This window comes from Carassius carassius, chromosome 12 (assembly GCF_963082965.1).
Source record: "Carassius carassius chromosome 12, fCarCar2.1, whole genome shotgun sequence".
Classification (NCBI taxonomy): domain Eukaryota; kingdom Metazoa; phylum Chordata; class Actinopteri; order Cypriniformes; family Cyprinidae; genus Carassius; species Carassius carassius.
Window position 1 is genome coordinate 7187009 of NC_081766.1, and position 14932 is coordinate 7201940.

Below are 14932 nucleotides of genomic sequence, written 5' to 3' on the forward strand. Positions count from 1 at the left end.
CGAATCCGATCAGAACCGTTCAACGAGCTTAAAACAGACGGCTATAAAAACATATGATCAAAAATGGCGCTACGATGTCTTGTGTTGTTAAGAATTAATAAAGTAAAGAAATCGAGTTGTGTGTGAATACCTGTAGATGCAGATTAAGCGCAACACATCCGTGTTTCCTGCTTCACATTCCGCGTGACGTCGGGACTCGCCAACACGGAAGTGATCGTCGAGCGGCAGTGAGAAAAAAGAAGAGAGCAGAGCGCGCGCACTGAAGAAAAAAAAAAACTAAAAACACAGCACACGCTGAAGGGGGATTCACAGAGTGAGACAGGTGGGTAGAAGAAAGAAGTTGATTACTTTGTTATAATGTATTATAATAACAAGTCCCTGGAGGTTTGTGTGAATATTACCTGCTCTCCTATCCAGCTTCTAAAATTAATAAGCAGGGCAATCTCAGTTGCTTTTGATTTAGGTTAATGAACTGTGTGTGTGTGTGTGTGTGTGTGTGTGTGTGAGAGAGAGAGAGAGAGAGAGAGAGAGAGACGTGTGACGTGTGCGCGCGTGTATGTTGCTGCATAAAAAGTCATTAAAGAAAAAAAAAAGTATGGAATCTGTCTTCGAAATACATAATAACAAACAAGGTTAGAGAGATCTCATTCAAATTATTACACAGATTTTACCCAACTAAAGTGTTTTTGAAAAGATTTAAATCAGACATCGATACAAGCTGTTGTTTTTGTGGTGACCCCAATGAAACAGATGTACATATATTTTGGGATTGTCCTCACACACAGCAATTTTGGATTGAATTCTGTAGTGTTGTCAATCGCAGTGTGCTCCATGGTTTCTCTCTGCTTTTTAAGGATGTACTGTTTGGCTTCTTTAATATACCAAAATTTCACATTCACCGTAGTAAATTCAATCGTCAAAATCCTTTATATATTGTTTTTGAAAAAGAGGCTCAACAGTATATTCAAACTATTTCATCTTCCAAGAATCTCAAAGCTTGTAAAACGATTCATTTATTTAATATTTTTAATTTATTTTGTTAAAGTTTTTGTTTTGTATTATTTATTTACTGTTGCATATGTCTGTAAATGATGCTTTGCATGTAGTATCACCTCTTTGCACGTGATGTTGATATTATCTGTATTTGTATCTTTGGTACCTTGGCATTATTAAAAAAAAAAAAAAAGTCATTAAAAATCTATTACATGTGGTGAGATTATTATTTTTTTTACCATTAATTTCTTCTTAAAGGTGTAGTTCAACCAATAAAAATAAATAATGTATATTGTTTAATCTTTAATGAATGTTACTATGGTACTTTACAAGATACATTCTGTTGCTTTGTTTTCCCATGCTAGTACAATGAACTGGACCTTGTAAACAGCAAAAAAAAAAAAAAATTAAAATAAAATTAAAAGGCACCATAGAAGCATCATAATCATCATGGATCCCCAGTTTTGATAATCCTCATGCAAGGCACCCCATCCTAAAATTTAAATGGCTGCTATATTCATGAATAAAAACCCAATTTACAAATATTATAAATACGTGTAAAATATAATGTTTTATGTTGCATTATTATTTTCTACTCGGTACTATACTGGACTATTTATTTGTTCATTTTAATCACATTTTTAAACTGATTTTTGAATAATTAATTTTATTTATAATTTTTTTACTGTTTTTCCTCAAATTTGCCATCTTTTCAATTAAGCATTTAATCTTGTTCATACAACTGCTCTAACTTATTTGTTCATGAATTTGACTGATTCGCTTCTCAAGTTCAATTTCAGTACTTAATTATCTGGCCCCAACCACTGGTTGATGGTCCACTGGAGGGAAAGATTATCAGTGAATAACATTTTGGTATTCTATAATTTAAGAAAACTTGGAATATAGTCATAAGAAGCACCTTTATTAGGCTTTTGTATCCTTTTTCTAATCATAAACGTTTCATTTCGATATTACTAATAAATTGAAGGGGTTTACTCTAAATGGCTTTTGATGTCTTTGTTGTTACAAAAACCTGCCACTTCATCACAACACATTATTGGCAGAATATTGTCATTTACAGTAGTCATACTGTATTATAATACAAACCTCAGTAATGTGTGCCTGTTTCAGACCTCATGTGTATAACTGGATTATATTAGGATAAGCTGAAACCATCCAGTCAAATAGCCTAAGCTTTGAAGACCTGAGCATGTGTGTGTGTGAGAGAGAGAGAGAAAGAGAGAGAGAGAGAATACACAGTATTAAGATAAAATCTTTGCTTTACTGGAATTATGTGATTAAGCTCCATTTTATCCAAGCATCTGTTAAAACACTGAAAACACACACACTCAATCACTCACATTCTCATGCATACTTAAAATTCTTTACAACTAGGTGTGTTTACATTGTATTATGGCTTGAATGTTTAACACAGTGTACTAAGGGAAACAGCACAAACTGGTTTGAAACTACGCTGGCACCTACAGATGCAAACATTTGCATAATAATTACTGAAATGGTGGCCAAATAATCCTATTTCTTCAGTAATCTCCATCAAATCTGTGTGTTGTGATTTTTTTTTCCTGTGGGGACACACAAACACACACTGTTTTCTGCCTCATTGATATTGGTGGTAATGAAGCATGAAAGTTTGGGCAGTTTGATTGATTGAGTAATGGTTTAGTTGTGTTTGTTTGTGTGCACAAATGGCAGCAGGTATTTCCAGTCATTCAGTAAAGTGCCGTAGTTATTTGAATATTGCATGCAAACGTGTATTGCAGTGATTGCATCTAAAATATGCACTTTTCTTTTGGCAAATATACATTTGAACCTTAAATATTTGTTTACAATTAAGTTAATGGATACAGTATATTATTTTTCAACTCCTTACAGACACAGACAAAACCACACGCACTCTTGCACATTACTCTCTTAATCCATCTGAAGACATTTATAAAATTTACATCAGGACTTCCAGTGTGGAAATTAATATTAAAAGAGTTGGACATGTACATTTTACTATATTACTATTTGATTTGGCAACTTGCATGTTATTTCTTGCATATATGTGGAAAACAAAAGTAGATATTATGAAGAATGTTGAGAATATTATGGATATGACAGTGGCAAGGAAAGAACATTGTTTTCATTTCCAGTTTATAAAAACAAAATTTGGTCTGTTCTGTTATATGGCTTCAGAAAACTTGGAAATATTGCACCTACTTACACAGAATACCATTTTTGTTGTCTAGGGAAGAAATGTCTTGAGGAAATGCTTTGTCTTGAAATTGTCTTGAGGATTAAAAGCTGAATTTAAAAAAAGGATGAAAAAATATATTTTAGTTTTAAATAAAACAAATATTATTATAGTTTTTTTAAGTGTGGCAATTCATTTTATGTGACACAATACCCTAGTACCCTCACTCTTATGTCCCGCAAGACCTTCCCTAATGTTTGTTACAAAAATTAAGATATTTTTGATGAAATCTGAGAGCTTTCTGACCCTGCATAGACACCAAATGCAACTGAAATGTTCCCAGGCCCAGGAACGTAAAGATATCGGTAAAAAAATATATACAACGCATTATTCATGCATTTTACTTCTAGGTTTGTATAATAAGCTGCTCAAGCAAGCGGCAAAACATTTAAACACAATAATTAGCCTGCTTCTCTTGTTAAAATATTTAAAATTAAAACACCACAGGCAGAAACAGAAACATGTGTTGCGTGTGAAACACAGTAGACTTTAATTAGTATACATTTATTGTGAAATGACTGCGTTTCCATGTCAATCCATGTTAATTTTTCCCGTGAACAATGCGCTTTCACTTTAATTCAGCGCTTGCAGCACAGCAAAAATAGACTCAGTACGTTAACAATCGCTGCACTGCTGCAGACGCACCGCTGCTTAAAACGCACTGACGGACCACAACCTCGTGCAACTGGAATCCGTTAATACGCGCTGTAGACGGAGTAGGCTATGGAGGGACAGAAAGCTCTAAATCTAAAATATCTTAAAATGTGTTCCGAAGATGACTGGAGGTCTTACGGTTTGGAACGACATGAGGGTGAGTCATTAATTAGTCATTAATGACATAATTTTCCTTTTTGGGTGAACTACCAGTTTAGTATACTAAAAGTATACTAAAGTATACAGTGGGGAAGTCGTGGCCTAATGGTTAGAGAGTCGGACTCCCAATCGAAAGGTTGTGAGTTCGAGTCCCGGGCCGGCAGGAATTGTGGGTGGGGGGAGTGCATGTACAGTTCTCTCTCCACCTTCAATAACATGACTTAGGTGCCCTTGAGCAAGGCATCGAACCCCCAACTGCTCCCCGGGCGCCGCAGCATAAATGGCTGCCCACTGCTCCGGGTGTGTGTTCACAGTGTGTGTGTGTGTTCACTGCTCTGTGTGTGTGCACTTTGGATGGGTTAAACGCAGAGCACAAATTCTGAGTATGGGTCACCATACTTGGCTGAATGTCACTTCACTTTTTTATTTTTATTTTTCAATAGGGTATATATGTTGTTTTCCATCCAACAAGGTGCAACATTGTTGTTTTTCCCGTTCCAGCATTGTGCTTTTTCTATATATAAATCTTTAAAACATGCTGATTTAATTTTTAATTTCATACCTATACAGAAAATGCTTAAACCTAAATATGGCTCACCCATTTTTTACATAACATGTCCACCTTTAAGGATTTCCAGTTTTCCACCACGAGCTTCACACTGAGCTTCAGATCAGTATTGACCCATAGAACAACTGTTTGTGCGAGAGAGCAATAGACAGTTTGATTTAGAGTTGGGAGTTTGACATTTTTCACCAACTAGCATTTGGGTGCAATGTCTGTTCAGTGTATTTCGTCAGAACAGATGTATGGATAGATTGCATAATAAACACACACATATATTTGCAATTGAGAGACTTTTAAATATTCTCTCAAACCCCTGACAAGATAGAAGAAAGAAAGAAAAAACTCCTAAAAAAAGACTCAAATGTTGAACTTCAAAATGACAATGATTGCAAATGATTATCTTGTAAAATGTCGAAAAAAAAGCGCCCATTATTATGGATCTGTGAGAGCAGATCACTCTGTCAGAGGATCATTAAAGAAACTGAAATGTTGCCGGCTAAAAATTGAATTGACTTGCTAGATACGTCAAATTTAAAGTCAGTTGTGTGCAACATGTGCTTATTGTCATGCTCATATTAAACTGCATTACCACTGCTTTCATATTAAAAATAGGATACTACACTAGCCTGTTTAGGTGTATTTACTTAGCTGATGCTTTCTCGGGAGGCTTAACAGAAAGTACATATATAATGTGGCAGCAGCTAAACAGGTAGCAAAAAATCAAGTCAGCTGCTGAATTTAGAACCCCTCAGAACTAGAAATAACATCAAGATCATAATGCAGGACAGACAGAACTTGTCAGAAAACACTAGTCATTAAGGATGAGTTAATGGGCCTTGTAAACTCAGTAGAAATATGACTGTAGTCCAGATTCGTGGGAGAGGATGAGCTCATTCGAGGTAAAGCTCTAGGGTGATGAGATGGCACTGGTTGGATGCGTCAGAGTTGAAATCACAGATCTTTTCTGAGATGAAGGAAGATAGCAAGGTCAAATCTATAACTGAGTGTCAGTTTATTGGATTGGAATATGTGTAAAGATGCAGGGTCAGTTTGAAAGCAAAAAGGAACAGTGAATTGGATTTCTCAGAGCTCGACTTGCCATTCTGAAATTTCTATTGGTCAGCTGATTCCTACAGATATTATTTTCCGACATCCTTGTAACGCTTGTAAGTATTTATGAAGGCAGGATATATACAGTGTGCATGCACTCTTGGTACAACAGTAAAAGTTAATTCTGACATTTTGTCCTTTTATTTGCCATGATTATTCTTTGTAAGTCAGCAGGAAATCGAAATGAACAGTAGTTGCATTTACTATGTTCTTTGTATTTTTGGTGTAATTCTTTGGTGAGTGCTGCAAACAGAATGTTTGCATTCGTAATCTATCATTTTTAATGTCAAAACATTTTTAAACTCACTGAATATCATGTTTGTTCCTCATTGCTGAAGTAAATGCAGGTGAGGTTTCATGTTGATTCCATGATTTGGCTGTCTGAGAAAAAATTGCATGAATCCTAAAAGATTCCTTTGATTCAAAATCTGTAGTCTTCAATCGCTAGTTTGACATGTTTACCAACAGTTTATTAATGACCAATGTGTTCAAATTTTATGATGACATTTTGCCAGTCTAAGAAGTTTTGAGGCACAAAACAATTTACAACTATCAGATCAAGAACCATTAATGGGATAGTTGACCAAAAATTATAATTTTGTCATTATTTACTTAGCCGCAAGTTGTTCCAAATCTGTAAGAATTTATTTTATTTTATTGAATGTTGGTAACTAAACAGTTGCTGGTAGCCTTTGACTTCCATAGTATTTTTTCCACAAGAAAGAAACAACTTGGAACAACTTGAGGGTGAGTAAATTATGACACGATTAGTGTGACAACAACAAACCACTTGCTCCTCACACATCTTTTTCCCCACATATTTTCTTGTCTTGTCGTGTCACAAACATGTTCGTACAGTCTGACAAGCAGCAAGAACTAATATAAATTGTACAGTGTGTACACACTTTAGAAGATTTAAACAACACTGACAACATTAGTTTAATATTAGTTTGTCTGGGAAAGTGGTGAGCTGTTAAATGCAGTATATTAACAACACATGACTGAAACTCCTTCAAAAAAAAGTTTCTTGAGATATTAGGCCTATATCACTGATAAAACTTTTGTTTCTTATGTGAAATGAATCTGGAGTTTTGTTTTGTTTTTGTAATGTGGTTTCAAGCCATGAATACAAAATCACAGAATTGTGCGCTTCTGTAAAGATAACTGTTCTATTTTGGTTGATCTAAAACTGTGTGCAATTAACTTGAAGTGATTAAAAAAGGAATTAGCATCTGCAGTGTGAAAAGTGAGGGATTTAACATTCAATCTGTATAAAATGTCTCAAAGCTCTGAGAATGAGATGTGGTTTTCATAATGGTTAAAGCATTATTAATGAACTTGTGCAACTGTCAGTCATATTTCATGGCAATAAAATAGATTTTGAATATAATTAAAAAGGAAACAACTGTGTAGGTTTTGTGAAATCAGCATTTGAATAAAATCTGCTCAAATGTTTGAACTTGAATGCTCATTTTACTTTTTCACCTTAAATAAACTGTTGAAAATTCAATTGTGTGTTATCAAGTTTCTGTGAAGTCTCAAAGGCATTACATGTGAGGGAAATTGGCTACGTGTATGTGTTTATGAATGTGACACACTTGACCCTATATTTGTTCATCCCTTTATTTAAAACTGCAGTATGTAATTTCATCAATCCAAATTTAAAAAATGATCTTTCCCAAAATAGGTTTCCCAAACTATTTTAGCTGAATGCAGTAGTTGACCTGTTTGGAACAGAAATGGTGACCCTTGACATGGACACTGAAGGATGGACACGTTTCCTAATATATCAATGGTAACACTTCTTTTTCAGATTTATTTGCTATTATTACATAACTTTTATTAAATTAGTGTAAAATTTCCTGTAACTGCTGTATTACAAAAGTACTCTAAAACAATGTATAAATGGTTATTTGGCTTTTGAGAACATTTTTCTCACACTCACAGCCTAGATACCATCAATCAAAAGACAAAGTCATTGCAGAAGCAGAGCTGCATACAAAGCATGTGAGTTCACATAATATTAAACAGATTTTTCATATAGAGTAAACATACGTTTAAATATAAAAAAAAAATTAGTTCTGTATTGTGTGTGTAAGTATATAACATGTCAATACACTATTAAAAAGTTTGGGGTCAGTTCATTTTTTAAATGTATTTATTTATTCTGAGAGAGAGAAATAAGTAAATGCTTTTATTCAGCAAGAATGCATTAAATTGATCAGAAGTTAAAATAATTATATTGTCACCCAAAAAATCTTTCAAATAATAAATGCTGTTTTTTTTTTACTTTCTATTCATCAAAGACTCTTAAAAATGATCTGTTTTAAGAAAATTACTAAGCAGAATGCTGTTTTCAGCATTTATGATAATAAGGAACGTTTCTTTATTTGCAAATTAGAATGATTTCTGAATGATCGTCTGTCACTGAAAAGTTATAAAAAGCTTAATAATATTAAGTTATTTTAAATTAAAAAGAATAGTTCACATGTTTTGACTTTATTTTTGATCAAATAAATTAATCCTGAACGGAATAGATTTGATATGGAGGGTTTTCATTATTTATAGTTGTGTTACGTGTACCCTCTCGTGCTGTGAAGCACTGGCACTGTCTCTTTCTCTCTCACACACAGAATGTTGGCTGCAAAGGGAAATTCAAAATAAAAGTGAAAAGGCTAAATGAAAGAAAGTTGGCATGGAAGTGAAGCTATAACAAGAGAAAGAGAAACTTAATTATAAAGCAGACGAGAGAGACAGAAACTGGCAGATATGTGTACTTAATTATAGTCTGTGATTTGTTGTTTGCTGTGATATTCTGCTTGCTTCTTCCTACTTCTTCACGTCTCTCATAGTAATGGCAGCATGTATGAACAGCACTGAACTCTTGGGCTGAATTTTATGGATCACTTCCACAGTTCTGGAACCTAAAACATCAACAGAAGAAAGGGCTGACAGGTGGCTGAATCCAACACACATACAGTCATGACACACAAACAAACACATGCAAGCCTGCACAAGACAGCATGTAAGCAGAAATTTTTGTGGAATTATGGGAACTTTAGTTTTAACAGTTTCTATCTCTGTCTTTCTCTTAGTTTCTCATTTATTTTGTGACCTTTAACCTTGTTGGAAATCAAAGGAACAAATTAATCACATTCAAATGTTGTTTTACTTTTAAGATTGTATGACTTGTCAATGAAAATCTGACAAATGTTTTCCCTTTTTTTGTCAATATTGAAGGTGAGACATGGCAAATAATGATTATAATTAAATTATTGCATTAAAAACATATTGTTGGCACAAATATGATGAGAAAAATACAATGACAAAGTAATTACTAAGGCACTAATGTTTTTTTGTTTTGTAGAAAAAAGGGTTGAATCAAAAAATACACTAGAAGTGAGCATAGCACAGACAATGATTACATAGTTGGTGTGATTTTAAGGTAATTTTGACTACAGTTAGATGCCATTGTAGTAAAATGAATTAATATTGAGAAAAATTTGTCAAAAAGTGTGGGGTTGGTAAGACTTTTAGTTTACAAATGCCTGCATTTATTTGATATTTTGAAATATTGATGTTATTGAAAATAACTTTTTTTTTATATATTTAAAATTTTTATTTATTCCTGTTATGGCAACGCTGAATTTTTAGCATTCAATACAACAGTCTTCAGTGTGTGTGTGTGTGTGTGTGTGTGTGTGTGTGTGTGTTATTTGGATGACTACTCTCTACTGCCTTCTGCTGTCATGTGTTGTTTGGTGTAGAGACATGAAGGTCTTCACTAAACAAGTTCATAAAGGTTTTTGAAAAGGTAAGCTGCATTGTTGGGTTTTGTGTGTATGTGTGTAACCAGAGAGACACAATGACATTAAGGAGAGTGAATTAAACTATGACCATGGCTTTTAATTTTAAACACCCTGACCATGAAAAACACAAATTAAGCACCTAACAGGCACCTGGTCTTATGAGTCAAGTCAAGTCACCTTTATTTATATAGCGCTTTAAACAAAATACATTGCGTCAAAGCAACTGAACAACATTCATTAGGAAAACAGTGTGTCAATAATGCAAAATGATAGTTAAAGGCAGTTCATCATTGAATTCAGTGATGTCATCTCTGTTCAGTTTAAATAGTGTCTGTGCATTTATTTGCAATCAAGCCAACGATATCGCTGTAGATGAAGTGATCCCAACTAAGCAAGCCAGAGGCGACAGCGGCAAGGAACCGAAACTCCATCGGTGACAGAATGGAGAAAAAAACCTTGGGAGAAACCAGGCTCAGTTGGGGGGCCAGTTCTCCTCTGACCAGACGAAACCAGTAGTTCAATTCCAGGCTGCAGCAAAGTCAGATTGTGCAGAAGAATCATCTGTTTCCTGTGGTCTTGCCCTGTTGGTCCTCTGAGACCAGGTCTTTACAGGGGATCTGTATCTGGGGCTCTAGTTGTCCTGGTCTCCGCTGTCTTTCAGGGCAGTAGAGGTCCTTTCTAGGTGCTGATCCACCATCTGGTCTGGATACCTACTGGATCCGGGTGACTGCAGTGACCCTCTGATCTGGATACAGACTGGATCTGGTGGCTACTGTGACCTCGGAATAAGAGAGAAACAGACAAATATTAGCGTAGATGCCATTCTTCTAATGATGTAGCAAGTACATAGGGTGTTCCCGGTTCCGGTTTACTTAATTAATGCAGCCTAAAAATCTTTTAACGGATTTGGATATTAAAAGCATATTAGTATGTTATGTGTAAGCCAGGTTAAAGAGATGGGTCTTTAATCTAGATTTAAACTGCAAGAGTGTGTCTGCCTCCCGAACAATGTTAGGTAGGTTATTCCAGAGTTTAGGCGCCAAATAGGAAAAGGATCTGCCGCCCGCAGTTGATTTTGATATTCTAGGTATTATCAAATTGCCTGAGTTTTGAGAACGTAGCAGACGTAGAAGATTATAATGTAAAATGAGCTCATTCAAATACTGAGGTGCTAAACCATTCAGGGCTTTATAAGTAATAAGCAATATTTTAAAATCTATACGATGTTTGATAGGGAGCCAGTGCAGTGTTGACAGGACCGGGCTAATATGGTCATACTTCCTGGTTCTAGTAAGAACTCTTGCTGCTGCATTTTGGACTAGCTGTAGTTTGTTTACTAAGCGTGCAGAACAACCACCCAATAAAGCATTACAATAATCTAACTTTGAGGTCATAAATGCATGGATTAGCATTTCTGCATTTGACATTGAAAGCATAGGCCGTAATTTAGATATATTTCTGAGATGGAAAAATGCAGTTTTACAAATGCTAGAAACGTGGCTTTCTAAGGAAAGATTGCAATCAAATAGCACACTTAGGTTCCTAACTGATGACGAAGAATTGACAGAGCAACCATCAAGTCTTAGACAGTGTTCTAGGTTATTACAAGCAGAGTTTTTAGGTCCTATAATTAACACCTCTGTTTTTTCAGAATTTAGCAGTAAGAAATTACTCGTCATCCAGTTTTTTATATCGACTATGCATTCCATTAGTTTTTCAAATTGGTGTGTTTCACCGGGCCGTGAAGAAATATAGAGCTGAGTATCATCAGCATAACAGTGAAAGCTAACACCATGTTTCCTGATGATATCTCCCAAGGGTAACATATAAAGCGTGAAGAGTAGCGGCCCTAGTACTGAGCCTTGAGGTACTCCATACTGCACTTGTGATTGACATAAAAAAGTGTTCAAGTCTACACAAAAGAATGTTGTGGTCAATTTTGTCAAACGCAGCACTAAGATCCAATAAAACTAACAGAGAGATACACCCACGATAAGATGATAAAAGCAGATCATTTGTAACTCTAAGGAGAGCAGTCTCAGTACTATGATACGGTCTAAATCCTGACTGGAAATCCTCACATATACCATTTTTCTCTAAGAAGGAATATAATTGTGAGGATACCACCTTTTCTAGTATCTTGGACAGAAAAGGGAGATTCGAGATTGGTCTATAATTAACTAGTTCTTTGGGGTCAAGTTGTGGTTTTTTGATGAAAGGCTTAATAACAGCCAGTTTGAAGGTTTTGGGTACATATCCTAATGACAATGAGGAATTCATAATAGTCAGAAGAGGATCTATGACTTCTGGAAGCACCTCTTTTAGGAGCTTAGATGGTATAGGGTCTAACATACATGTTGTTGGTTTAGATGATTTAACAAGTTTATACAATTCTTCCTCTCCTATAGTAGAGAATGAGTGGAACTGTTCCTCGGGGGGTCTGTAGTGCACTGTCTGATGTGATACTGTAGCTGACGGCTGAATGGTTGCAATTTTATCTCTAATAGTATTGATTTTAGAAGTAAAGTAGTTCATAAAGTCATTACTGCTGTGGTGTTGGGAAATGTCAACACTTGTTGAGCCTTTATTTTTCGTTAATATAGCCACTGTATTGAATAAATACCTGGGGTTATGTTTGTTTTTTTCTAAAAGAGAAGAAAAGTAATCGGATCTAGCAGTTTTGAATGCTTTTCTGTAGGATAGGTTACTTTCCCGCCAAGCAATACGAAGTACCTCTAGTTTTGTTTTCCTCCAGCTGCGCTCCATTTTTCGGGCTGCTCTCTTTAGGGTGCGAGTATGCTCATTATACCATGGTGTCAAACTGTTTTCCTTAACCTTCCTTGAGCGTAAAGAAGCAACTGTATTTAAAGTGCTAGAAAAGAGAGAGTCTATAGTTTCTGTTACATCATCAAGTTGTAATGAGGTTTTGGATATGCTAAGGAATTTGGATACATCAGGAAGATATCTTAAAAAGCAGTCTTTTGTGGTAGAAGTGATGGTTCTTCCATACTTGTAACAAGAAGTAGAATTTACAATTTTGGCTATATGAAGTTTGCACAAAACTAAATAATGATCTGAGATATCACTTGGCTGCATAATTTCAACACTATCAACATCAATTCCATGTGACAGTATTAAATCTAGAGTATGATTTCGACAATAAATAGGTCCTGAAACGTGTTGTCTAACCCCAATAGAGTTCAGAATGTCTATAAATGCTGATCCCAATGCATCTTTTTCATCATCAACATGGATATTAAAATCACCAACTATTAAAACTTTATCTGCAGCCAGAACTAACTCAGATGTAAAATCACCAAACTCTTTAATAAAGTCTGTATGGTGCCCGGTGGCCTGTATACAGTAGCCAGTACAAACATAACAGGGGATTTATCATTAACATTTGTTTCTCTGGATAATGTTATATGAAGCACCATTACTTCACACGAGTTATACTTGAAGCCTGAAAACGTTGTTATAAATTGAAACAACACCTCCCCCTTTGCCTTTTAGACGCGGCTCATGTTTATAACAGTAATCTTGGGGGGAGGACTCATTTAAAATAATGTAATCATCAGGTTTTAGCCAGGTTTCTGTCAAACAGAGCACATCTATATTATGATCAGTGATCATATTATTTACAAAAAGTGTTTTCGTAGAAAGGGATCTGATATTCAATAAGCCAAGCTTTATCATTTGTTTATCCATATTGCATCTGTTTTTTATTTGTTGAACCTCAATTAAATTGTTAATCTTAATTTGGTTTGGACGTTTTTTGTATTTTCTAGTTCGGGGAACAGACACAGTCTCTATAGTGTGATATCTAGGTGCAAGAGTCTCTATGTGCTGAGAATTAGCTGACCTCTGTGACGTGAGGCAGCTAGCAGACGGTCGGTTTAGCCAGTCTGTCTGCTTCCTGACCTGGGCCCCAGTTAGTCAAGTATAAAAGCTAAGACTATTTGCCATATTTCTAGAGAGAAGAGTGGCGCCACCCCAGGAGGGATGAAGACCATCTCTTAATTGTCTATGAAACCTATGTTATTCTGTGGGCACCACTTAGACATCCAGCCATTGAGTGATGACAATCTGCTATGCATCTCGTCACCACGGTAAGCAGGGAGGGGACCAGAGCATATTAGTGTCTGACATCGTACTTGCAAGTTCACACACCTCTTTAATGTTATTTTTAGTGATCTCTGACTGGCGAAGTCGAACATCATTAGCGCCGGCATGAATAACAATCTTACTGTACTTACGTTTAGCATTAGCCAGCACTTTTAAATTTGCCTAGATGTCAGGCGCTCTGGCTCCCGGTAAACATTTGACTATGGTGGCTGGTGTCTCTATATTCACGTTCCGTACAACAGAATCACCAATAACTAGAGCACTTTCATCAAGTTTCTCAGTGGGTGCATCACTGAGTGGGTAGAACCTGTTTAATGTTTTGATCGGAACAGAAGAGCGGTGTTTTGACTCACGACTACGCTGCCTCACTGTCAACCAGTTGCCCTGCTGCAGGAGCTCTGTTGCCGGAACCGAACAATGTACAGGAATCCCTGAGCTAGACGCATTCAAAGCCGTATCTAGAGCCCTAACATTCTTACTGTCCTCAGTTAAAGTTTGGATGTGTGTCTCTAATTCTGATATCTTCTCTGTCAGCCTAACTATTTCCCTGCATTTATCACATGTGAATCCCTCATCTGCGACAGAGATAGATAAACTGTACATGTGGAAAGAGGTGCAAATAACAATAGCAGGAGAAGCCATTACGCAAATGTGTCTGCTGAATATAGAATGTCCTTCATGCCTATCTGAGCCCAAACACTCAAAGCCACAGTATGTGTGTGTGTGTGTTAATGCTTTTGCTGCGTAAGTGCTAATGTATTTTCTGTGTCTTTTTTCAATGGCTATTTTAGTGAAGGTTTCCTCTTCGCTGTGTTTCATTTGAGAGTGTGTGAGGTGTGTCTGGATGTGTGTGTTGAATGGATTTTTTCAGCATCCCTTTTTCCTGATCTTTGCAGTCACTTATTCATCAGATGGCCTGATGGAGGAAGAGAGAGAGGTGTGTGTCATATCAGTGATTTCTTTCTTAGCACTGAGCCATGATCTCTGCCAATAATTGCTGTAATCAAGATGCTTTAACATGCACAGGTGTGTGAGGTGAATTTGAGAAAAATGAGTGGATCGCTCCACTCCGTAGTTCCCTATAATGTGAATCAATGAACTTGAATTCATGCATTAGCAAGGGTCTTTAAAACAGAGACACTGATGACACATTTAAAAGGCTTCACAACAAAATGATGCTGATATTTCATCAGCAGTTACAGTATATTTCAAAATTGATTTATAAAACTGTGTTTACAGGAGACTTTATGCTTAATTCAC

At 35.9% G+C, this 14932-nt stretch overlaps 1 protein-coding gene and 1 long non-coding RNA gene across 6 annotated transcripts in view; one reads left to right on the forward strand and one right to left on the reverse strand.

Annotated features, from left to right (window-relative positions):
* The window catches only part of LOC132154592 (protein EFR3 homolog A-like), a 31578-nt gene extending 31350 nt beyond the window's left edge, over nucleotides 1-228 (reverse strand). For all 5 annotated transcript variants that reach the window (XR_009437172.1, XM_059563218.1, XM_059563217.1 and 2 more), the window contains exon 1: nucleotides 131-228. The gene's annotated coding sequence lies outside the window, so the exon portion shown is untranslated. The remainder of the gene's footprint in view (nucleotides 1-130) is intronic.
* On the forward strand, nucleotides 169-9167 carry LOC132154594 (uncharacterized). Its single transcript, XR_009437173.1, has 4 exons — nucleotides 169-322; nucleotides 7458-7533; nucleotides 7691-7745; nucleotides 8591-9167. It is a non-coding gene; the product is annotated as an uncharacterized LOC132154594 (long non-coding RNA).
* Nucleotides 9168-14932: the final 5765 nt, after the last annotated feature.